This window comes from Dasypus novemcinctus, chromosome 3, assembly GCF_030445035.2.
Source record: "Dasypus novemcinctus isolate mDasNov1 chromosome 3, mDasNov1.1.hap2, whole genome shotgun sequence".
Classification (NCBI taxonomy): domain Eukaryota; kingdom Metazoa; phylum Chordata; class Mammalia; order Cingulata; family Dasypodidae; genus Dasypus; species Dasypus novemcinctus.
In genome coordinates this window covers 91,605,114-91,630,282 of record NC_080675.1, presented here as the reverse complement: position 1 = coordinate 91,630,282, position 25,169 = coordinate 91,605,114, and the positions used below count along the sequence as shown (strand labels likewise).

The following is a 25,169-nucleotide window of genomic DNA, read 5'->3' as shown; positions in this document are numbered from 1 at the left end:
TCTTAGCCATTAAGTTGTCTTATTTTCACTTAGGCTTCAAGGGTGACCACTCAGCGGGTGGTAAAGGTGTCTGGGGAAGATATGAAGCATCCAACAGTGAAGGGAAGCCTCCCTGTCTGTATTCTGCCCAGTCCCTGATAGCTACTCCTGCTGAGGTAAGCCCCTGACATTAGTAGTGATCTGTCTGCCCTGTAAAAGGTGCTCCTGAAGCTGGTCAGACCAAGATGCACTCACTTCCAGGGCATTGTGGTCAGTTTAGGCGAATTAGTTCAGTGAGAGAGTTGCTGACATTGTGGTGTCCCCTGCAGCGGAAGCACATCAGAGCCCTCCCTACTGTGATGCCAGCTCTTCCAGGCAAATTCCCTGACTAGTTCATAGTCCTGACAAGCACATACTCTGGGTTCCAGACTTTGAGAATTCAGGATTTGGGAAGCTTTAAGGGTTTAGGTAAACAAAAGGTGTCCATATTTTACTTCCTTGGAGGTTGTAGGCACCAGATAGTCAGGCCATCATGGGGAGACACAGTCCTGGGGATCTAGCTCTTGGTAGAAAGTGCTCACATTGATACCCACTTTACATCCTGTCCAGTGCTCTGTGGGCTCTGCTGGTTGAAGCAAAAATGCTTAGCAGTTAACTGTGGCTTCCAGAGCAATTGGGAATTCCAGGATACACACCTTGAATTCTGGTGGGGTTAGTCCATGCTTTGGAGCTATTTTATTTTAGTATTTCTTTGAGGTTACTTCTTAGAATGTAGTTTCTTTACAAGCTAGTACATGGTAAGCACCCAATAAATACTGGTTGAATTGGAAGAATGAATGAACAAACAGTATTTTGTGGGGGCTTCCTTAAGACTGATCACCCCTAGCTGCAGCTCCATACTCATCGTGCAGAAAGGGGAGATTGGGCTTCTTTATGGTTTGGGGACTCTTACCTGCCCAACTGACAAAACCCATCTGAAGCAGACTTTATTATAGAGATACAGTGGTGTTTCACAAAATCTAAAAGATAAGAAGTACAGTAGATCTTCAAAAAAAACCTAGAGTAGGAAGCTGGAAACCAAACGAAGCAGCAGCCACTTCCTTCATGATCCTTATCAGGAGAAGACCCAGGAACCAACATCTCCATTTACAGGGAGCAGGTGAAAAGGAATTATAGTAGAAGGGTGTTTAAAGACCTTTTTATAGTTGAGTTTCTTCAGATTGGGACAAGACCTTGAGAATAGGGATAAGGCACTGTGAGACGTTGGGGTGAGGTGGTGTCAGGGTTGTATAACTTTTTGATGCAAAATAAATTGAGCCCCTTTAAAGAAGGAGGGGTGGGGAGAGGAACCTAGAATGAGTGCCTAAGAAGACCCTCTGCTTCCAGTGCTGCTGGTGGTGAAACAAGGCTGAGTTGATTCCTGGTGATTGCTGGATTTTGGAGCTCTGGCTGTTCCTGAGGCCTGGTTCTCTGACCCCAGTAGCCCCAGGCTTTCGGAGTCTAGTTAGATGTTTCTCACCCCATCAGTCCTCTGCTCCTGAGTATGTCTGAGTCAGCCCACCCTTAGGGGCTGCTCTGGTTCCCTGTCCCTGGATGTTGGGTAGGGATGGAGAGAGAGGGTATGATCTCTCTTCCTACATATTCTAGCACTAACTGATGCTCATCTCTTGTTAGACTGAGCGATTCCAATTAAGCAACAAGAATAGAAAATTACAGACCAACATCCCTTATGAATATAGATACAAAAATTCTCAACAAAATACTAGGAAACCAAACCCGAAGTCACACTAAAAGAATTATACACCATGACAAAGTGGATTTATTCCAGGAATGTAGGGATCCTTTAACATAAGAAAATCAATCAGTGTGATACATCACATAAATAGAATAAAGGAAAAAACCACATGATCATCTCAATTGACTCAGAAAAGGATTTGACAAAATCCAGCACCCTTTCTTGTTAAAACACTCAGAAAATTAGGAATGGAAGGGAACTTCCACAGCATGATAAAGGACATATATGGAAAAAACTGACAAATAACATCCTACTCTATGGTGAAAGACTGAAAGGTCTTCCCCCAAAATTGGGAACAGGACAAGGATGCCTAATTTTATCACTACTATTTGACATTTTAGTGAAAGTTCTAGCTTGAGCAAGTAGGCAAGAAAAAGAAAGAAAAAGCATCTAAATTGGAAAGGAAGAAGTAAAGCTATTTTTACTTGCAGATGATCCTATACATAGAAAATCTCAAGGAATCCACAAGCTACTAGAGCTAATATAATGAATTCAGCCAAGTGGCAAGGTACAAGATCAACATGCAAAAAATCAGTTGTTTCTGTATACCAACAATGAACAATCTGAAAGGAAATCAGGAAGAAAAATTACATTCACAATAGTATCTAAAGAATAAAAATACTTAGGAATAAACTATGGTAGGGGAGGAACACTCGTGTGGGATGTCATTGATGGGAGATACATGGGTGGGAGGGAGTGCTCCAGAGAGTGTTTATAGAGTATATAAATATGTTTGGATGTTCATTGGGTATTGTCATAGTACGTAGAGTTATACATGACAATTGAGGGAGTGCTGAGTTCCCATCCTGGGGAGCTCTGTCACATTCCCCAGTGGAACAGCAGCAATCCCTCAAGTGCAAGGGCAAAGATCAGTGAAGAAGCATGGTCCAATGATAGGTCCTTGATACTGATGACTATGTTTATGAGCCTATTGAGCTTGAAATTTCAACTTGGCCTAGTATTGCAGAGTGCCTAAGAGTTACCTCTGGAGGGCTCAAATGTGGCCACTTTCTAAGCCAAACTCAGCATGTAAATGCAATACCTTCCCCCCAGCATGGGACATGCTCCCGGGGATGAGTCTCCCTGGCGCCAAGGGATTATTACCAAGCACCAGCTGGTGATGCAACTAGAAAAAGACCTTGAATAAAAGGGGGAAATGGTAAAGGCAAATGAGTTTATATGGCCAAGAGACGTCAAAATGAGTCAGGAGGTCATCAGAGGGGTTTTGCTTATACATGTTTCAGCAGGATCCCAGAGACAGCCAAAGTAGATACAACCCCAGGTAGAGGTGCTCCTGAGGGCTACAGAGACACCCAGGTCCTATGGTGATGGTAGATGGCTCTGGAGTTCAGTGCCTTGCCAGTGGGTCCTACTTTGGAATTTGTGCTCCTGATTGTGATGGAGTTGGACTCAGATGTGACCTCTCCACACATGCTTCTTCTGTCACTTTTACTGAACCTTTGGTTAGTGCTGGGGTTGGTGTATGCTCAGGAGACTTGAATCTCTGGAGTGTCCATGTGTCGTCTGGGCCCTGAGCCTCAGCAGACTTGCAACACCTACTCTCCAGTTTGTTGGACTTACCCAGATCAGCTACCAGGGAGGTGAGGATAGTGAACCACCACATCAGGGAATCAAAAGAGTCTACAAATGCAGGCAGGAGAATCCCACCCATCAGTCATGTGGGATCTAAGCCCCCTCTTGATTTCGAAGTGGAGTGGGTATTGCCATCCCAGGGTCCTCAGGATGGAGGAATAAAATATGGATTAGAGTGGACTTACTGGTATTGTACTATAGAATTATTGTGACTCGAGCAATGGAAGAAATTATATCATTGATGCAGAGAAAGTGGCCACCGGAGTTGCTGAGGGCAGGGAGAGGGAAGAAGAGGTGTGATATGGGGGCATTTTCAGGACTTGGAGTTGTCCTGAATGATATTGCAGGGCATTATATATCCTGCCATAAACCACTGAATGGACTGGGGAAGAGAGTAAATTACAATGTAAACTGTAATCCATGCTGTGTAGCTGTGCTCCAAAATGTATTAATCAAATGCAATGAATGTGCCACACTGATGAAAAAGGTTATTGATGTGGGAGGAGTGTGTGGGGGGGTGGGGAGTGGGGTATATGGGAACATCATATTTTTTAATGTAACATTTTGTGTGATCTATGTATCTTTGGGGAAAAAAGACAATTAAAATATTTTTAAAAATACTTAGGAATAAATTTAATCAAGGAGGTGAAAGACTTGTACACTAAAGATGACAAAGCCTTGTTGAAAGAAATTAAAGAATCCCTAAATAAATGGAATTCATGGATTGGAAGGCTTAATATTGTTAAGATGTCAATACCACACAAAGTGATTTACAGATTCAACACAATCCTAATCAAAATTCCAACTATGCAGCCATTAAAAATGATGCTGTAGACCTATACATATTAATATAGAAAGGTGCTTTTAGTCTGTCAAGTGGGAAAAAATCAGGTTATAAACAATAATCACATTTTTTTTGGTTTGCTTTAAAAAAAACCTCTTCTAGTATTATGACAGACTTATTATTTTTTAAGATTTATTTTTCTATTTATTTCTCTCCCCTCCCCCTCCACCCCAGTTATTTGCTCTCTGTGTCCATTTGCTGTGTGTTCTTCTGTGTCTGCTACCATTCTTGTCAGTGGCCCAGGAATCTGTGTCTCTTTCTGTTGTGTTATCTTGCTGCATCAGCTCTCCATGTGTGCAGCAGCACTCCTGGTTAGGCTGGACTTTCTTTCGCGCTGGGTGGCTCTCATGCACATGGGACTTGCACATGGGACTCCCCTATGCGGGAGACACCCCTGTGTGGCACAGCACTCCTTGAGCGCATCAACACAGCGCGTGGGCCAACTCCACATGGGTCAAGGAGGTCCTGGGTTTGAACCGTGGACCTCCCATGTGGTAGGCAGACGCTCCATCTGTTGAGCCAAGTCTGCTTCCCATGACAGATTTATTATTCTCATAATCTCCCATAGCAGAACACCCAAATGCTATATAAAGCACAACAAACATGTATTTTAAAAGTCATTAGTGAGCTCCCAAGTCAATAAAAGTAATCCCTCAAGGAAAGCCTGTAGAAACTAACAAAATGAAACAGTACAAAACAAACAAACACTAAGCTGAAACCAGAGAGGTCAACTAACTGGAGACCTAGAGCTTTGGAGGAGGAAGACTGAGTGGGGAGGATAAGGAGGGCAGGGGTTAAGGAGAGAGTAAACCCTGGGGCCTTGGAGGATGGGAGGGCTGAATCTGAAACACCCCTATTCCCATAAAGCTGAGACCCTCAGAAGAGCTACTTTTTATTTTAAAATTTTTATTGTGGTAACATATACACAACATAACATTTCCTACTTTAACCACTTTCAAGTTTACAATTCATTGGTAATAATTACACTCACAATGTTGTGCTATCACCATGTGACTTTACCTAAACTTTTCTATCACCTCAAGCAGAAAGTCTGTACCTTTAAGCATGAACTCCCCATTCCTCAGCCCTCCCACTACCCCCGGAACCCTGTAATCTTCTTTCTGTGTCTATGAATTTTCATATTCTAGTTATTTCATCTAAGTGAAATCATACAATATTTGTCCTTTTGCATCTGGCTTTCATTCAGCTTGTTGTCTTCAAGGTTCACCCATGTTGTCACGTGCATCAGGACTTCATTTCTTTTTATGGCTGAATAATATTCCATTGTATGTGTAAACCACATTTTGTTTATCTATTCATCCATTGATGGACACTTGGGTTGCAGAAATTACATTCTTAATAGAAAGGAAGAAGTTCACCTGTTTGCAAAAGGAACCTAATAGGAAACCCCTCTGGGCTGTAGCACTAGGTGTTAAAACAACACAAATGTTAGTGTCCATGTAAAACCTGCTGATTGATTGGGATTTTTACTCCCCCTTCAGTAAAACATAAATATAAATAAAGTGGCCCTGGATTATTAATACCCCTTGGAGTCCAGCAGAAGCAAACCAAATCCTCCTTGAAGAAAAATATCCTCAACCCAGGCTTCTGGATTAAATTCAGTCAACTATAAACTTACACTTAAAAATTACCAAATACAGGAAGTGGATGTAGTTCAGTGGTTGAGTACCTGTTCCTATATATGAGGTCCCAGGTTCAATCCTTGGTACCGCCAAAAATTTTTTTAAAAATAAAATAAAAATTACCAAATATATAAAAATTCAAAACCTTGAGAGAGTATCAGCAGAAACAATAATCAACAGGTTTAGACTTTGAAGGACTTCAGAGTTTGGAGTAATCAGATACAGAATCTAAAGAAGCTATTGTGAAATATTTAAAGAAATGAAAGATTGAATAGAAAAAATAAGCAAGGCACAAGAGTTTATGAAAAATGTTCAGATAGATTTAGGAAAAAAATAGAATTGAGAAATAAAATATGTGATCCTTAAAATTAAAATTGCAATACTTGGTTAAATAGATGATACATCTGAAGAGAGAAATCAGTGTAGTGAAAGACAGGTCTGACAAAATCCTCCAGAATGTAGCAAAGAGAGACAAGTGGATAGAACACATGAAGAACTTAAGAGACAAAGAGGGAAACGGACTTGGCTCAGTGGTTGGGGCGTCCTTCTGCCGCCGCATGGGGAAGGGGGTCCAAGGTTCAAGCCCCAGGCCTCCTTGATCCGTGTAGAGCTGGCCCATGTGCGGTGCTGATGCACGCGGGGAATGCCGTGCCACGCGGGGGTGTCCCCTGCGTAGGGGTGTCCCCCGCGTGGGGGAGCCCCATGCGCGGGGAGTGCGCCCTGTGGGGAGGGCCGCCCAGCGTGAAAGAAAGTGCAGCCTGCCCAAGCGGAGGAGGGCTGACACAGCAAGATGACATAGCAGGGGGAAGACAGCAGATTCCCGTGCTGCTGGCGACAACAGAAGTGGACAAAGAAACAAGATGCAGCAAAATAGACACAGAGAGCAGACAACGGTGTGTGTGTGTGTGGGGGGGGGGGTGAGGGGGGGTGGGGGGATGGGGTGCTGGAAGGGAGAGAAATAATAAATAAATAAATAAATCTTTAAAAAAAAAGAGACACAGAAGAATAAGATCTAACATATATCCAATTGGGATTCCATGAGGAAAGAGGAAAAAATGTGGGCAAAGCAATTTTCAAAGAGAAAAGGGTTGAAAATTTTCTAGAATTGATAAGAATTGACAAATATAGGAAGTGCAACTTATTCCAAGAGGGATAAATATAAAGAAATTCACATCAAGCATACTTCTCCACAGCCATAAAGGAAACCAGACGTCATTGGAGGGAAATGGATGTGGCTCAACCAATCGGGTTTCCGTCTACCATATAAGAGGTCCTGGGTTCAATGCCCAGGGCCTCCTGGTGAGGGCAAGCTGGCCTATGCAGTGAGCTGGCCCATGTAGGAATGTCACCCTGCACAGGAGTGCCACCCTGCGTGGGAATGCTGCCCAACACGGGAAAGCCTCCCCAAGCAGGAGTGCTGGCCTACGCGGCGAGCTGGCGCAGCAAGATGACAAAAGAAGAGACAAAAAGGAGAGAAAATGACCTCATTCATTTCCACCGCTGCCTTTTCTTGCAGCTCAGGTCCTAGTCATCCCCGTCTCTCCGGCGCTGCCGTCCGGGCAGTAGCGGAAGCCTCCCCCAGGGACTCCTCGCACCAGATTCTCTCTACTTCGTTCCCCACGAACCGCGACCATCTTAAAGGAAATTGGGGGGTAGAGTAAGGATGTAAGCTGACACCTACATGGGTGAAATCTATGATAAACTGGAGGGAAGTATTTGTACAAGGAAGGGATAAAATGGGGGAATAGGATTACCTTTGGGTGTGGCTTTGTGGGCTTGAGGGGGGCTAGGGATGGGAGGATGGGTAATATTGCCCAAAAAACTGGGGGGGAGGGTGGGGGAACATGACCATAGGAGATTGTCAGGTATTTGGTCGAGAGTATAATGCTGAGAAAACTTTTTCAAAAATATAATAAGGAAGGTTACCTGTTTAAGATGCTTAAAGGGGATAATCCGACGCAGGAAAGGCTCCTAGAGAGTGTGTGAGTGCTTATTTTACCATAGTGGGTTATATCATTGGATAGAGAGCCATATAATGAGAGTGAAGTTACCTACATCCTGGGGAGGACTGATGTTCTCAAATAGAGGGAATTGTATCTCTTGAGAGAAATGGTGGCTCTCAGTGCATTAGGGCAGTTGAGCATGTCAAGCCCTCAACACTGTTGCAAGTATCTCTGAACATGGCCCTTCAAGCAATGAAGATTGACTGTCACTGTGGGTGCTAAGGGGAGGGGGAAAGAGGTATTGAACAGATGGAATCAATGTAACAGTGTGGGCAATAGAAGTGTTCCACAAGATTACGCAAGGATGGATATAAGACATGTTAAATTACACCAAAAATGTATAGGGGCTTATAGGCTAAAATGTAAATCACAATGAAAAACATAACTAAAAATTTAGAAAATTGTATAGTCTAAAATATATACCACAATGTAAACCCAAATGTTATATCTTGTTTGAAAGCTGTTGTCTCAATATCTGTACGTCAGTTTCAGTAAATATAGTATGACTATGTAAAAAGATTTTTGCTGTGGAAAGGAAAAGGGTTTTATGTTGGATATGTGGGAGTACTGTATATTGTATATATGAATTACTGTGATCTAAAACTTTTGTGAAGATAAGCTTAATAATTAGGAAAAAAATATAAGAAAAAGAAAGGACGTAGACATTGAGGAAAAGATGGAAGAAGTTGCCTTGCCATTTGCATTCAGGGCAACACCTATTGCAGTGATGGAAGGCAAAACATCAAAAACAAAGCTTTTGTATTTTTAAATTTTTTGATACCCCAATTTATTTTTACCTTAATTTTTCTAAATTAATATGTATTCTATATCTAACCTTTAAACTCATCACTATATTCCATTTTACTATTAATTGAACCTGGCAATATAATGAGCTTCATTTTTGAAGAAGTTTTGGATCACAGAGAGGTTCAACAATGGTAGGGGAGGAATATTGGTGTGGGATGTTATTGACAGGGGACACATGGTTGGCAGGGATTTCTCCAGGGCATATTTCCAGGGTACATAAAAATGTTTGAATATTTTCATAGTGGTTACAATTAAAAACAACAACTGAGGGAGTGCTGAGTTCCTAGCCAGGGGAGCTCTATCACAGTCCCTAAAGGAACAGCCACAATCCCCCAAGTGCAACGGCAAAGACCAAAAAAGAAAGAAGGTCCAACAATGAGCCCTTGATACTAATGACTATGCGTATAAGCCTGTGCACCTGAAATAAGAACAAGGTCTAGAGCTGCAGGGTGCCTAAGAGTTCCCTCCTGAGAGCCTCCGTGTTGCTCAAATGTGGCCAGTCTCAAAGCCAAACTCAGCATGTAAATGTGTTGCCTTCCCCCCAGCGTGGGACATGACTCCCGGGGATGAGCCTCCCTGGGGCCAAGGGATTGCTACCCACTACCTGCTGATGCTGTAACTAGAAAATGACCTCAAATAAAAGGGTCAACTTGGACCAGCAGAATATCTCAGTCTACATATAATACCAGGAGTTAAAAATGCTTTTTGACCTGAATAAAAGGGGAAAATGGAAAATGGAAAATAAAAGGGGAAAATGAGTTTATATGGCTATGAGTCTCCAAAAAGAGCCTGGAGGTTATCAGAGGGATTGCCCTTATGCACACCTGAGCAGTGTCCCAGAGACAGATAAAAGTAGATATAACCCCAGGTATCAGTTCTTCTGAGGGATACAGAGAATCACAGGTTCTATGGTTATGGCAGATGGACTTGAGTGCCGTGTCAGTTGGCCCTACTTTGGAGTTTGTGTTTCTGTGTGATGGAGCTGGACTCAGATGTGATCTTTGTCCAAGCCTCTCCTGTTACTTTTACTGGAACTGTAGTTGATGCTGGAGTTTAACATATACCCAGGGGACCTGAATCTCTGGACTGACCATGTCATAGCCAGGTCCTGGGCCTCAACAGACTTGCAACTCCTACCCTGTGGTTTATTGGACTTACCACACTCAGCTAACATGGTGGTGAAGAAGGTTAATCACTACACCAGGGAGCCAAGAGTGCCTACAACTGAAAGCAGGAGAATTGCATTCAGCATCCATGTGGAATCTAAGCCCCCTCTTGATATAGATGTGGAGTCGACACAACCATTCTAAGGTCCACAGGATGGAGGAATAGAGTATGGATTAGAGTGGACTTACTGATATTCTATTCATGAACTATTGTGATTAGTAATTGAAGAAAATGTGGCATTGGTGTGGAGAAAGTGGCCATGGTGGCTGCTGGGGTAGGGAGTCGGGGGAAGAGATGTGATGTGGGGGCATTTTCGGGGGTTGGAGTTGTCCTGGGTGGTGCTGCAGGGACAGTTACTAGATATTGTATGTCCTCCCATGGCCCACTGGGTAGACTGTGAGAGAGTGTGGGCTATGGTGTGGACCATTGACCATGAGGAGCAGTGGTGCTCAGAGATGTATTCACCAAGAGAAATGAATGTCTCATGATAATGGAGGAGGTTGTTGTTATGGGGGGAGGAGTGGAGTGAGGGGGGTGGGGGGTATATGGGGACCTCATATTTTTTAATGTAACATTAAAAAAATAAAGACAAAAATAAAAAATAAAAAAAATTTTAAAAAGAGGAGAGAAAATAAGAAGACATAGCAGAACAAGGAGTTGAGGTGGCATGAGAGTAATTACCTCTTTCCTACTCTAGAAGGTCCCAGGATTAGTTCCCAGAGTCATCTAATGAGAATACAAGCAGATACAGAAGAACACAAAATGAATGGACACAGAGCGCAGACAGTGGGGGCGGGGGGGGGGGGGGGAGAGAAATAAATAAAATAAATCTTTAAAAAAACAACAACAAGGAAGCGGACTTGGCCTAGTGGATAGAGTGTCCATCTACCACATGGGAGGTCGGTGGTTCAAACCCTGGGCCTCCTTGACCTGTGTGGAGCTGGCCCATGCGCAGTGCTGATGCCTACAAGGAGTGCCCTGCCACCCAGGGGTGTCCCCGCCTAGGGGAGCCCCATGTGCAAGGAGTGCGCCCCATAAGGAGAGCCACCCAGTGTGAAAGAAAGTGCAGCCTGCCCAGGAATGGTGCCGCCCACACAGAGAGTTGACACAGCAAGATGACACAACAGAAAAAGAAACACAGATTCCTGTGCCACTGGCAACAGAAGCAGACAAAGAAGAACATGCAGCAAAAAGACACAGAGAACAGACAACCGGGGTGGGGGGGAAGGGGAGAGAAAAAAAAAACAAAAACAAAAAACCAAAGTCATTGGAATGATTGAAAGTGCTAAAGAAAAGAATATATATAAACCTAGAATTGTATACCCAGAAAAATCATTTTTGCATGCTAATTTTCAAAGGGATCTGCTAAAAATTTGATTTTTAGAGAAATGTGAAAATTCTTATTTGTGAACATTAGTTGTTTGATTTGAACATTAACATTTACTGGGAAAAAAAGAAACAGGTATATACATGCTTAGAAAAATATCTGGATGGATAAAATAGAAAAATGTTTGAAGTACTTATCCCTTGGTCTTGGGATTACAGGTGATATTTATTTTTGTGTATTTTATTTTTTAATTTCTAATTTTCCTAAAATAATTCATGAAGTGTGTATAGTATTAATATATTTCAGCTTCTCCCCTCCTTCCCACCAGAACATTGACCAGAAATGTGGCAGCTTCTTTATTCCTTCTGACTACACTAATGGAAATCTAGTCTTTGCTGTTCCTTCCTGATTTTTTTGCAACTACAGCTAGGCCTGTGGGTATCATCTTTGATACTTGATTGATGTTAGCTCTTGGAGTTCCAATTAACGAATAAGACTTTGACCAACATAAACCTAGGAGTGGTGGTTTCAGTCTGTGAGGAAAGGTGAGAAGAAGTTAAAGTTAACATTGTGACAGGAAAAGGCAGGTCCAGACTGACTGAATGGCCTTTTTATTGGCTCCCATGCATCATTATTATTATCAACAATGATAAAGTGAGCTTTTTAAGGAAGTACCAGGGGTTGAACCCAGGACCTTGGACATGGGAAGCAGATGCTCAACCACTTGAACTACATCCACTCCCCCAAAATACATATATATATGTATATATTTTTTGAAGTACTAGGATGGGAGATTGAAGCTGGGACCTCATATGTGGGAGACCAGCGCTCAACCACTGAGCCACATTGGCTGCTCTGAGTTGACTCCATCTGTTTGCTTATTGATTTTGCTCATTGTCTGCTCATTGTTTGTTTGTTTTTCTTCGGGAGGCACCAGGAACAGGACCCAGGACTTCCCATCTCCCATGTGGGAGGTGGGCACTCAACTTTTTGAGCCACATCTGTTCCCGTTTGTAAATTTAATGGGATATTTACAAAGCACTTTCTCCGTAAGTCATCATGATCCTGTGAGTTTTGTAGATGAAGGAATAACAGCTTTTTTTTCCTTTCTTTTGGTCTGAATGTGAAAAACAAAAGTGACAGGAAACCTTATTTACTGTGGTGGTGCAGATCCCTCCTACTGGTGCAAGCCTCCTCCAGCTCGTCAGAGGAACCCTTTTCTCTGTTCCCAGGTGCTGAGAAAAAAACCCTCATCATCACTTTTTTGGGCTTGGTCATACTCAACCTGGAAAAGACACCAAAAAAAGCCCCAGGTTTGAGCTGTGGGGGAAACCTTCTGTGTGTCAAGGGACCTCACCTGCCATGGGGCCTGCTTCCCTCTACCCTTGAGCTTTTTTTAAAAACAGGTACTTGAGATTGAACCTGGGACCTTGTACATGGGAAGCAGGCACTCAACCTCTTGAGTTACATCTACTCTCCTACTTGTTTGGTTTTGAGAGCCCCTTCTAGTGTTTCTCCTTCAGGTCTCCAAGCAGGCCAAAAAACTCTTTTACTTGTTCTTCCTTAGCAAAGCTGAGAGAGGCTGATGCTTTCACAAAGAACCACACTGCCTCTACTGCCCCCTGTCTCAGCCAAATGGAATCCCTGTGCCTCATCTCCTGTCTCAGAGAGCACATTTTGGAATTGTGTCTACAAGTGTCTATTTGGCAGAACTTAAGTCTGCACCCTCAAGTCAAGGGATGCTGGGATTTCACATTAACAGGATAGGACTAAAAGGATTTTGGACAGTCACAAATGATAAATGTCTACATACATGAAACAACTGTAAGGTATCTGCTATCAGCATAGAACCCTTCACTCCTTGCCTACTGTGTCTTGCTGATGTCGAAGATCTGATTTCTGTACTTTTCCAGCCCCTCTTATTCCAGTGGGGCAGACTGCTTCTTTTATGGTGGGACTTACTTGTTTTTTTTACCTTCTATTTTTTGTCAATTTTATTGATACATATTAATAAAGCATACAATCCATCCAAAGTGTGCAACCAGTACAAACAATGGTATCTGGTATAATCGTATAGCTGTGCATTCATCACTTCAATCATTATTAGAGAATTTTCACTATTCCAATAATAATAATAATATTAAAAAACAAAAAACTGACAAAAAAAAGCTGTACCCCTTAATAATCACCTCTCAATCTCTCTATGCTTCCCCTGCAGTACATAGCTGCTATTCTGTTTCCATCTTTCTAATTTATTTGTATTTATATTTTGTATCGATGGAATCAAATAATATGCAGTACCTTCTGTGTAGTTTCTTTCATTTAATATATTTCCTTTTTTCTTTTTTTTTTTTTCAGTAGGAAAGTGGGTGAGTATAGCCTAATGATCAAGCACACAGGCTCTGGAGTTAGGATACCTGAGACTGAAGTCTGACTGCTAATTACTAGCTGTTTGACTTTTAGCAAGTTACTCAGCCTCTGAGCTTCAGATAATAATACCTGTAGGATAGGGTTGCTGTGAGGATTAAAGGAAATAAGACATGAAAGAACACAGCACATTTCCTGGCACATATTAAGTATTCAATAAATGGCAGGCATTATTACAACAAGTGTTACTGTGCCTCCCATCCGAGAAGCTTTTCTAGTTCCCAATTTATTTGTAGAACAGAGAAAATTGATTTAGCCTACTGCTCAGTGTAATCGTTAGCTTTTCCTTCTCTGGGTAAATTCCCGGCTCCACCCTTTCCAGACTTTTGCCTCTTTCATGACTAACCCCTTAGGCATTCTCTCTCGGCTCTCAGCTCCCGGACCCAGGACCTTAGGGAGCGAAAGAGGAAGTCAATTGTGTCCCAGGCTGCAGTCTTGAGGACAGAGGGCTTTAATAGGGTTCTCTGCCTTCTCTGCCTTCTCAACTGAATGGCACTTAAGTGTGCCTGCCTGGACCAAAGGCATTCAACAACATTAAGAAGGTTGTATTGTTGACCCAAGAGGGCATTGAGTCTGAGGCAATCAACTTTTTGTCTCCGGTGCCACATGTTTTCAGCTGGCTTCGCATTTGAGCTGTAGCTGTAGTGGACAGTCCCATGACCCTGCCAGTGCCCCATGCAAAAGGCCTGGTCTGTGCCACGTCCCTCAGCTGACGGAAGCGTGGGGTCAGTTAATGCTCGGAGGGCAGCTCTTAATTAGTGGCGTGCACATGTCAGTGCCCCGGCCTCCTGGCCTTCAGAGGGCCAATTCTGAAGTGCGTTCTTCAGCTCTCCAGAAGGTCCCATGCTGGACTGAGGTCCACATCAGCAACTAGCTCAAAATGCACCTTTTTTAATTTGTGCTTTCTCCTTCCCTGACTCTCGTTTTCTGCTCCCTCCTTCCCGATCCTGGCACCATCTCCCAGAAACTCTTGCGCTGGTGTCAGGCACTGTTTTCAGAGGAACTCAGTTCAAGACACGCCCTCCTCCCTGTTTCCTCCTCATTGTTTCTCCCCTGAATGTCTATGTGATTTGGATCCTTATCTGGAAGGAAAAAGGCTAGCACTGGAAAGGAAGGGAACAGGAACTAATCTAACTACTATCCTGGAGGTGCTTTGTGCTCTCATCTGTTATCTCCTTCAGAGTTAGCAACGAATCTGTGAGGCAGAGGTTGTTGATTCTATTTTATGGATACCGAAACTGAGCAGGCTGTTAGAGGTAAAGTAATCAGGCCAAGTCAGACAATGACTTTGTAGCAGAACAGGGTTTTAAATCCAGATCTGGGCTCTTTCTGCTGTAGCTCTTTGTGCTGGGATCCTTTGATAAAATCTGGAAGAGGGACTTTGAATCAAGTAAGAGGGTTAGTTTTTTTAATGAACTTTTTGACAGCTTTTGAAGTAGAGTTGACATACAAAATCTGTGCATATTTGAGGTAAAATTTGATAAGGTTTGACTTCTGCTTATTTACACGAAACTATCACTACAATCAAAATAATGAACATATTTCTCACTCTCCAGAGTTTTCTTGTGCTCCTATTTGTAATCCTCTTCTGCATATTCATGCCACTCACCTTTTTCTGGAAACCAGTGATCTGCATTTTTTTTTTTTTAAGATTAATTTATTCCTTTCTTTCCCCTCCCCACCCCGGCCCACCCCGGTTGTCTGTTCTTTGTGTCTATTTGCTGCATCTTCATTGTCTGCTTCTGTTGTTGTCAGCGGCAAGGGAATCTGTGTTTCTTTTTGTTGCGTCATCTTGTTGTGTCAGCTTTCCGTGTGTGCAGCGCCATTCCTGGGTAGGCTGCACTTTCTTTCGCGCTGGGCGGCTCTCCTTATGGGGCACACTCCTTGCGTTTGGGGCTCCCCTAAATGGGGGGCATCCCTGTGTGGCAGGGCACTCCTTGGGTGCATCAGCACTGTGCATGGGCCAGCTTCACATGGGTCAAGGTGGCCCGGGGTTTGAACCACAGACCTCCCATGTCCTAACCACTGGTCCAAGTCTGCCGCCCTGAGCTGCATTCTGTCACTTTAGTTTTCATTTTCTATTTTACGTAAATGGAATCACATAGTATTTCTCTTTTCTGTCTGGCTCCTTTCAGCATGATTAGTTTGAAATTTATCCACATATTGTGTTTCAATAGTTCATTTTTTTTTTTATTGTTGAGTAGTATTCCATTTTATGAATATACCACAATTTCTGCATCGATTCACCTGGTCATGGACAATACTTTTTGGCAGTATAAAGAAAGCCACTTGATCATTTGTGTACAATTTTTTGTCTGGACAAATGCTTTCAATTCTCTTGGGTAAATATCTAGGAGTGGAATGATTGGCTCATATATTAGGTGTATATTTAACTTTTTAAAGAAACGATCAGATTGTTTTCTAAAGCACCTCTGTCATTTTACATTCCTACCAGCAGGGTATGAGAGTTCCAATTCTTCCACATCCTTGCTGAAATTTGCTAAGTCTCAGTCATTTCAATATTAGCTATTTTGATATTAGTCTTCCACTGTGGTTTTAATTTGCATTTCTCTAACTACTAATGAAGTTGAGTATTTTTTTATGTGTTTGCTTGTTATCCATATATCTTAGATTGTCTGTTCACATTATCCATATTCTATTAGTTTGTTTTCTTATTATTATTTCTTATTATTTTCTTATTTTTCTGTGTTCAAGTCCTTTTTTTATTTTATCATTTACAAATATTCTTCCTGTCTACAGCTTATCCATTCTCTTCAGAGTATCTTAGGAAGAGTAAAAGGTACAATTTTGATAAAGTCTGATTTGTAAATTTTTTCTTTTATGGATAGTGTTTTTGATATTGTATACAAGAAATTTTTGTCTAATCCAAGATCACAATGATTTTTTTCTTATGTTTTCTTCTAAAAATTTAAGAGTTTTAGGTATTACATTAAGAGCCATTATTTTTATTTTTTAGGTCTACTCATTTTTAAAAAGATAATGCTTTTTAATATTTCAAATATATATTTTTTAAAACTCATCAAAATGTATCACCTTAACATTACATTGCACATGTGGAGTTTTGATACCTAAATTTGATAATACTGTTTTGATTTACTTATGGCTACTTACAAGACTCAGTAATAATGTCTATTCACAAAGATCAATAAAGTTACATGCAATGACAAAGTTACTAAAGTTATGCAAGACCAAGAACAAATGTTAGGACATGCTTGCTAGGCAAAGTCCAGAGAAATAGGCTCCTATTAGCCTAAGTTCAAATAACACTGACAAAAGAATGAACAATTATCTTAAAATCATAAAGCTACTGGCAAGTTAGGTAGCTGCTAAATAAAAGTAAAGATTAAACTGATATTTACAACTAAAACATACTTGAATAAAATTACAATTGTGCAATATCAGTGGCTTTGTAACAAAAATAATTCATATACATAGAGGAAAAATTGAGACAGTTTTCAGTTCAATAGAAATTGAACTGAACTCAGCTTAGAGACACTCAACCACTCAAAGATTTACTACAGAATAAATTCAAGATAAGCTGATAAATCAGAGTTGTATTATTGGCATTTAAGAGAAACTTTCAAGAAGTTAGTCTATTGTTTGTTCAGAAGTCAGATGACTGTGCAAACTTTATCTCAACAGGGGATAAACTGAGATGGGCAAACAAATGTAAAACCTCCACTAGTGGTTTACCTAGAGGGTGACCTCCCCCCTCCTGCGTTTAAAAGGATACTTTTATTGTTTATTTATAGATAATCAATTTTGCACCCTTCCCTACCTGCAAATGGAATTTCATCTTGTTTCCATGCATAGTAGTAATGGTGACAAACCTAAACAGAATTAACTACTTAAAAAAGAGAACTAACCTAACACAACTCACTTTCTTTTAGTAGGCAAAACACAAATGCACTCTAGAAAGCCACAATGGTTTAGTCACCAAGAAATTCAAATGGGATTGTGAAGAATGTAGGCAAATCCAAGGTGCAATAAAGATGAGTTGAGATGCTGTGCAGCAGCTTAAGGGTTCCTGGTGCTGCATTTCTTGCCACTACTTAATCCTGATGTGTGGTGGGGGAGATGTTAGCTAATGCCAAGAGGTAAAGCAGAAAGCACTAAGTTGTCTTAGGGATGCACAGGAACCAAAAGGCAAGAAGGCACTAAGCACTGCTGACAGAATCCACCCCAGGAAGGACTTTACTTCCAGGAGCTCTACTGGCGCCACCCACAGTGCTGATGTGGCTGACTTTATCATTCACGTTCCATTTGGCACAGCAAGTGGCAGTGTCTCCACCACCTATGATGGTGATGCAGCCTCTGGAAGTGGCTTTCACCACCAGGAGCTTTGGTTCCTGGGTCAAAACTCCCACACGTCCATTCCACACAATCTGCTTAGCCCTCATGACAGCCTTGGCAGACTTCTTGCTACTACACTCAGGACCACAGTCCAAGCCCATCCAGCCAGGAGCTAAGCCAGAGGCCACAGTTGCTTGGCCAGTCTTGGCATTCTCATCAAACTTGTTGGCAGTGACAAAGTCAACAGGAAAAGTAATCTTCATGCCATTCTTCTCAGCTTTGGACATTAAATCTTTGACAACCTTGGATTCCTCTTATCAAACAGAGAAGTGCCAATCTCCTTGTTATTGCGCACCTTGGAGAAGGTAAAAGCCTTTTCACTACCAATAATGATCTCATTGACTGTGTCCAGCACATTATTGATCAGCCAAATTTTGTCTGAATCTTTAGCTCCACCAAGGATGGCCAAGAAGAGTTGCTCTGGACTCTCCATGGCCTTGGCAAAGTAATTCAGCTCTTTCTTCATCAAGAAACCATCAGGCTTCTGTGGCAGATTCCCTCCCACCATGGAGCTGTGAGCTCGGTGAGCAGTGCCCAAAGTATCATTAACATAGATATTCCATAGCTTGAAAAATGAAGCCCAGAAGACTCCTATTTTGGCTGGTTCCACTTTAACCTTGTCGCCAGAAGCATCTTTTCCCTTCTGTTCTTCCTCCACATGAAAGTGGAGGTTCTTCAACAGGATTACAGAACCAGAAGCTGGGCTTTCTCCATGTCTGGGCTCACATAGTCCCTCAAGAACAGAACATCCTTGCCCAGCAGAGATGGGCAAGAATTCTACAGCAACTGGTTCCAAGGAATACTTGGGGACACCATTGGGCTGGCCCAGGTGGCTCATAAAAACAACTGACTTGACTCCATTGACCAAGGAATTTAATGCTTGAGACAACAGTTTTGATCCTCTAGTTGTTTGTTATCTGGTTGTTCTTCTTCATGGGAACATTGAAGTCCACTCTCATGATGACCTTTTGCCTTCCCTTCCAGCTTCTTGGAAAGCTGACTCTAGACATATGGATGTGACATGGTGTGAGAGGTTCAGGGATCAGACAGCAATGATGGTGGCAGTGGTGTATGCTATGACATGTGCAGAGTCAAAGTTGAGGCTGACCTTCCTTTTTATTTTTTTTAGGAGGTACTGGGGATTGAACTTGGAACTTGATACATGAGAAGCAGGTGCTCAGCCATTGAGCTAAACCTAGTGTCCTAGACTGACCTTTTTTTTCCTCAGAGCTTCCTGACAACAACCATAAGATGTCAATACAGGTAAGTGATCTTTTCTTTTTATTTATTGTTAGAATATAAAAAATTGAGAGTAATAGGTTTAATTTCATTTTTATAAGAAAGACTGCATTCACCTGAAAAAGAAACATGGTACCACACAAACACACTTCAGAACATGGTGTCATTCTGAATGCTAAAGGAAAAGTGATCCCTGTTTACTGTTAAAATGTGTTAAAGTTCTTTGTTTAAAAAACATACTAATTTTTCATTAAGATTTTGTGAATTTAGTTTTCAAATCACAGTACTCTACATAACCATTGTTAACAGCTCTGTGTTTACGGTACTGGAACAAGCCAACAAGCATTTAAATGCACTTCACATCAAGAGTATGTAAACTTTATTTTTTCCTCTTCAAGCATCTGTAAAACTAAGGGGCTATTTCAGCAGCCAGTCTGGTCAAAACCTCTGAAGGCAAAAGTTCTCACAGTGTAAAAGTGTCTCACAGCGTAAATGACCGTCTGCAGCCCTGCATGCCCGTCTGGTAGTGTCCCCCTTCAGTGGCTTCTAGTAAGGCCTTGAGTTTAAGGTTAACATGAAAAAGTACCATATTTTTAGATTAATGATGGACTCTCAAACAAGATAAAGTAAAGTTATTCTGTATATTATTATACTTACAAGCAGCTCCAATCCTAAGTATTTATGGTAATATCTAAACATACAAAAATGTATGTACATTTCTCTCCACTTTCTTTTTTTTTTAATAAATATATTTTTTATTTTTTAAAAGATACTTAGATTACACAAAATGTTACACACAAAAATATAAGGGACTCCCAAAATTCCCCCATCCCCACAATGTCCACTCTTCCCCACATTAACAATTCCTTTGTTAATTCTTTCTTTGAAGTGGAACATTCATTGCAATTGATGAGCACATTTGAAGACCTGACAAAAGTATGGGTTATAGTTAACACTGTTCTTTATACTCTTTCCCACTCAATTCTGTAGGTTATGACAGGATATATAATGGCCTGTATCTTTCATTGCAGTGTCACTTAGGACAATTCTAAGTCCTGAAAATACACCTCTTTTTCCCTCTCCCAGCCTTCAGCACCTCCAGTGTCTCCACATCAATGAAATAATTTCTTCCATTACTAGAATCACAGTAAGTCTATAGTAGAACACCGGCAAGTCCACTCTAGTCCATTCTTTATTCCCCAATCCTGAGGATTCTGGGATGGTGATGTGACTCCACATCTAATTGAGAAGGGACCTTGATCCCATATGGCTGATGGATTGGACTCTTGTTTGCAGTTGAAGACACTCTCAGTTACTTGCTATGGTGGTTGTCCATCCTCACCTCTTTGTTAGTTGTCCAGGGTGAGTCCAATGAACTGGAGAGTAGGTATTGCATCTCCACTGAAGCTCAGGGCCCAGCTGGCACATGGAAAGCCCAGAGATTCAAATCTCTTGGATGTACACCTACCAATGTCAGCACCAAAATTTCATCTGTATTTTCCTCCAATGTCTTTTTTTTTTTTTTCACTTTATCTTCAAAGAAGCTTTAGGTTACAGAAATGTCACATCAAAAATATAGGGAATGAGCAGATGTGGCTTAAATGTTTGAAATGCCTGCTCTCCACATGGGAGGTCCCAGTATGATTCCCAGTGCCTCCTGCAGTGAGGAGTAGCTCTGGGGGTGCACAGTGTTGGTGGAGCTCAACATTGAGGTCCAAAGAGAGGGTGAAAACTCCTTGGACTGCTCCATCATTGTTGCTAGTTCTACTCTGAGACATCTATCTAAGACAAATTGCTGTACCATGATTCCCACAGCAAGTTCAGGGCCGCCAAAAAGAGCTCCGAGCAGGGTGCAGGCGGGCGTATGAGGAGGGACTGCGCACTCCGCCTGAGGGTTCCAGGCGGGCGCTCCCTGCCCACCCGCCCGGGGGCCAGACACGCCCCGCCCCGCCCCGCCCCGCCCCGCCCCGCACGTGGGAAGCCCGGTGGCGCGGTGCCTCCACCAGGCCCAAGCACCAGAACACCGCCCGCACCGGAACCTTTCTCCACTTTCTTGTCAACAGTTGTCAGTATACTGTTTTATCTCTTCATAATTGAAACATGCAAATCATACATACAAGTATAAATACACAAAAGAAAACAATTTACCCTCATTCAAAAATCAAGCAACTACAGCCAAAAATAGCTACAGTATTCAAATTATAAATAAGGAATGCATGAGGCCTCTTATACTTCTAGAAGCAACCAGCCATTCATCCTGATGTTCTTAGCTGCAATTGTGGAAATACCGAGTTTTGCATCTTCCATGCCTTTACAGTGTTTATAACACTATCACATGTGGGGATAAAGACTTGCCTACTATAGACTCTTTTCAGAATGAAGACTAAAGTAACGCTTACACATACTGAAGCGGTGGCAGTAACAGTAGGTGGTACCATTGCTAGATCAGGAGGAAGTTTTCCATTCTAACAATTTTTAAATTAGAAAGTAGAGGAGGGAAGTGGATTTGGCCCAATGGATAGGGCATCCACCTACCAAATGGGAGGTCCAAGGTTCAAATCCAGGGCCTCCTGACCCATGTGATGAGCTGGCCCATGAGCTGGCCCATGTGCAGTATTGATGTGCTCAAGGAGTGCCGTGCCGTGCAGGGGTGTCCCCTGCATAGGGGAGCGCACGCGCAAGGAGTGTGCCCCATAAGGAGAGCCACCCAGCGTGAAAAAAGTGCAAGCTGCCCAGGAATGGCACCACACACATGGAGAGCTGACGCAGCAAGATGACACAACAAAATGAGACACAGATTTCGGGTGTTGCTGACAAGAATACAAGTGGACACAGAAGAACACACAGCAAATGGACACAGAGAGCAGACAACGGGGGAGGGGGGGAAGGGGTAGGGAAGGGGAGAGAAATAAATAAAAAATAAATCTTAAAAAAAAAAAGTAAAGGAAAAATTGACCTAAACAAATGATTACATGTTCACTCCTTGGGCATTTAGCGAGTCCAGCATGTCAGATGTGTCTTTGTGATCCGTATGCTGGCTGTTTATACTGTAGTAGGGATTAGCATCAGGACCATTCGTCTCCACCGGCTTCTTGTCCAGTTTCATGAAGGTGCTGAGATGTACATAGTCCACCTGGTATGTGACAGAGGAGCAGCAGGTAAGGGATGGTTAAAAACAGAGTTGTGAGAGGATATTTACTGCTTAACGGAGAAGGAAGAACTACCTAAACTACCTGAACTTTTGGAACTTGAGCTCATTTTGGAATGGTGGGTAAGATGTATCATTGATATGCAGCTTCTTCCTTGAAGAGCTGGAACTAGAGGAAATGCCATCACTGCTCAGCCACCAGGCCTCCTCAGAACAGTGGATGGTATTCCGTCAGCAGTCTGTTTGCTGCCACCACTGCTGCTGCCACTGTGTGAGTGGGGATGCTTGTGACTGCTGGTGTGGTGGCAGTTTGAAGGATGCTCCTTGAGCTTCTCCTTATGGTTCCTGCTAATACGGAGGCTTGAATCATTGCTCTTCTCACTGCCTTCATCAGAAGAGCTGTGTCTTTCTGAGGATGAAACTTTTATCTTCATTTTCTGTTCTTCTTTACTGGTGTTTTAATCTGTGGGTGGTATTAGAATCCGTAATTTCAGCGAGCCACTCTTTTCCTTTTTATCTGCTATATATTTTTCAGGTTTTTCAGTATTTGTGATGGGAATTTTCATTTTAGTGGGAGAAGATACAGAATTGTTGCTGGTTGCCTGTGACTGCAAGTGTTTGTGCTGCTATTCCACGTGGGCAGCTAGATGATGATCCCTTACATCCAGATTAAGAATTTCTAGTTTACATTTTTCTCTATATTTATCTAAAGACAGTTTCTGGGAAATTACTCCAAGAGTAGCAGACATGGTTTCCTGCTCCCTGCTTTATGAGTATATTCTTGTTTAGAAGAGTCATCAGAAATCTTGTCAGATCTGTGATGTAATCCTGAATGCAGTGGTATAGAAGGCCCCTGCTGGAAGTTGATGCTGTACTGGCTACCAGAGAAAGATGTCTCCTGTTTCTGTGAATGTACCTGTTCTGTCCTGATTCCTGACGTTGAGGCATTCTTGGTGTGAATGACAAACTGTATGAGGTACTTGACATTCCTGTTGCTTACAGTGATAAATTATCAGATGTATGGCTGTCCTGAACAGAAATAGTTCCTGAATTTGGAGGTACTGGTACAAGGAATGCTGATGAAGATGATTTCTGAAAGTTGGGATATGTAGGCATACCAGTGACACTACCTACTAAATGGAATTCTGGACCAAAGATGAACCAAGAAGCAGTCTCTGATACTTGTCTATCTACATTTGGTTTCTTAGCATTAGCCCTCCAGTTTCAAATCCTCTTCAACCCACTAGGCATCTTTTCTCCAATATTTATAGAATCTTATATGTTAGCTCATCTAGTAATTCTAGAGTAACTGTAGGATCCACATATTCCCACCAAAGCTTTCTATCAGTTGACACAGGAATCCCTCAACTGGACCATTTGCAAGCCAAATGAAAGCATACACATGCTATCACTGTTGTAAACTGAAGACAGAAGGTGGTAAGGTGTAGACTGTTGGTAGCCATGAAATAGAATGTCTCTGCCAAATCCTTGTTTGCTTGTATTAACAGGGTATATTTCGCCACATCTGTGTGAGTGTTCAATGGTAATCTCAAAACCTAGGGTTTGGCGGTGGACTTGTCCCAGTGGTTAGGGTGTTCAAACCCCGGGCCTCCTTGACCTGTGTGGAGCTGGCCCATGCCCAGTGCTGATGCGCTCAAGGAGTGCCCTGCCACGCAGGGGTGTCCCCCACGTAGGGGAGCCCCACACGCAAGGAGTGCACCCCATAAGGAGAGCTGCCCAGTGCGAAAGGAAGTGCAGCCTGCCCAGGAATGGTGCTGCACACATGGAGAGCAGACACAACAAGATGACGCAACAAAAAGAAACACAGATTCCTGTGCTGCTGACAACAACAGAAGCGGACAAAGAAGACGCAGCAAAAAGACACAGAGAACAGACAACCAAGGTGGGGGCGGGGAGGGGAGAGAAATAAATAAATCTTTTAAAAAACCCCAAAAACCTAGGGTTTTCAGTATTATAGTTTCAAGTATAACCAGTTTTTGAGGCTGTTGAAGGTAAGCATCACATTCAGTATCCAGCAGTGGCTCTAGGGAATGAGGACAAATATGTGTTACTTTGATAACATTTTCAAGTTTTTGAGTTTTTCCTTCTACTTTTGAAGCCAAAAATAATACAGTAGGTGATATTATCCATACTCCTCACAGAAGTCTTTCTGTTCCCTCTAAACAGAGTTCAAGTCTCATCCTCCTCCAGTGCAGCACATATACCCAACACTCTTCCAAAGTTCTTGGTGAACTCCACTAATTCCATTCATATTTCCTTCTCTACAGCCTGGAAACATTTTACTCCATCAGGCATTTCTATTGAATTTGGTTAAAGAATGGTGCATATAAAACCTGTCCATAAACGTAATTGCACTGTTTATTATAAACTGAGAGACATTGAGGCGCTGTCACATGTCCTGCACGAGGTTGGCTGCCTGCTGGCAGGATGAGAGCTCTTTATTTGCCTTCATTCTGCTTTAACAGCTTGGCGTGTTCCCGAGCTGTTCTGGGTAAAGAACGTGCGAGAAGAAGCTCCGTGGCCCAATGCCATGACACTTTCTCCTCCATCCGCTCCCGTACCACCACCTCCTTCTTTTTTTTTTTTTAAACTTTTTAATTTTGAAATATTTTCAACTTACAAGACAGTTACAAAAATAATACAAACCCCATACAGAGAACTCCAAAATACCTCTATCTTATCTAACATCTATCTATCTACATTTAGCTGTCCATTTATAGATCTATTTATCAATCCATTTTCTGAACATTTGAGTGTAGGTTGTTATATTAGTCAGCCAAAGGGGTGCTGATGCAAAGTATC

The 25,169-nt window shown here is 42.2% G+C and overlaps 2 pseudogenes; both read right to left on the bottom strand.

Annotated features, from left to right (window-relative positions):
* Positions 1-17,763: 17,763 nt before the first annotated feature.
* LOC101418880 (phosphoglycerate kinase 1 pseudogene) lies at positions 17,764-18,969 on the bottom strand (annotated as a pseudogene).
* Positions 18,970-22,258: 3,289 nt separating this feature from the next.
* LOC101415103 (cyclin-T2-like) lies at positions 22,259-24,899 on the bottom strand (annotated as a pseudogene).
* Positions 24,900-25,169: the final 270 nt, after the last annotated feature.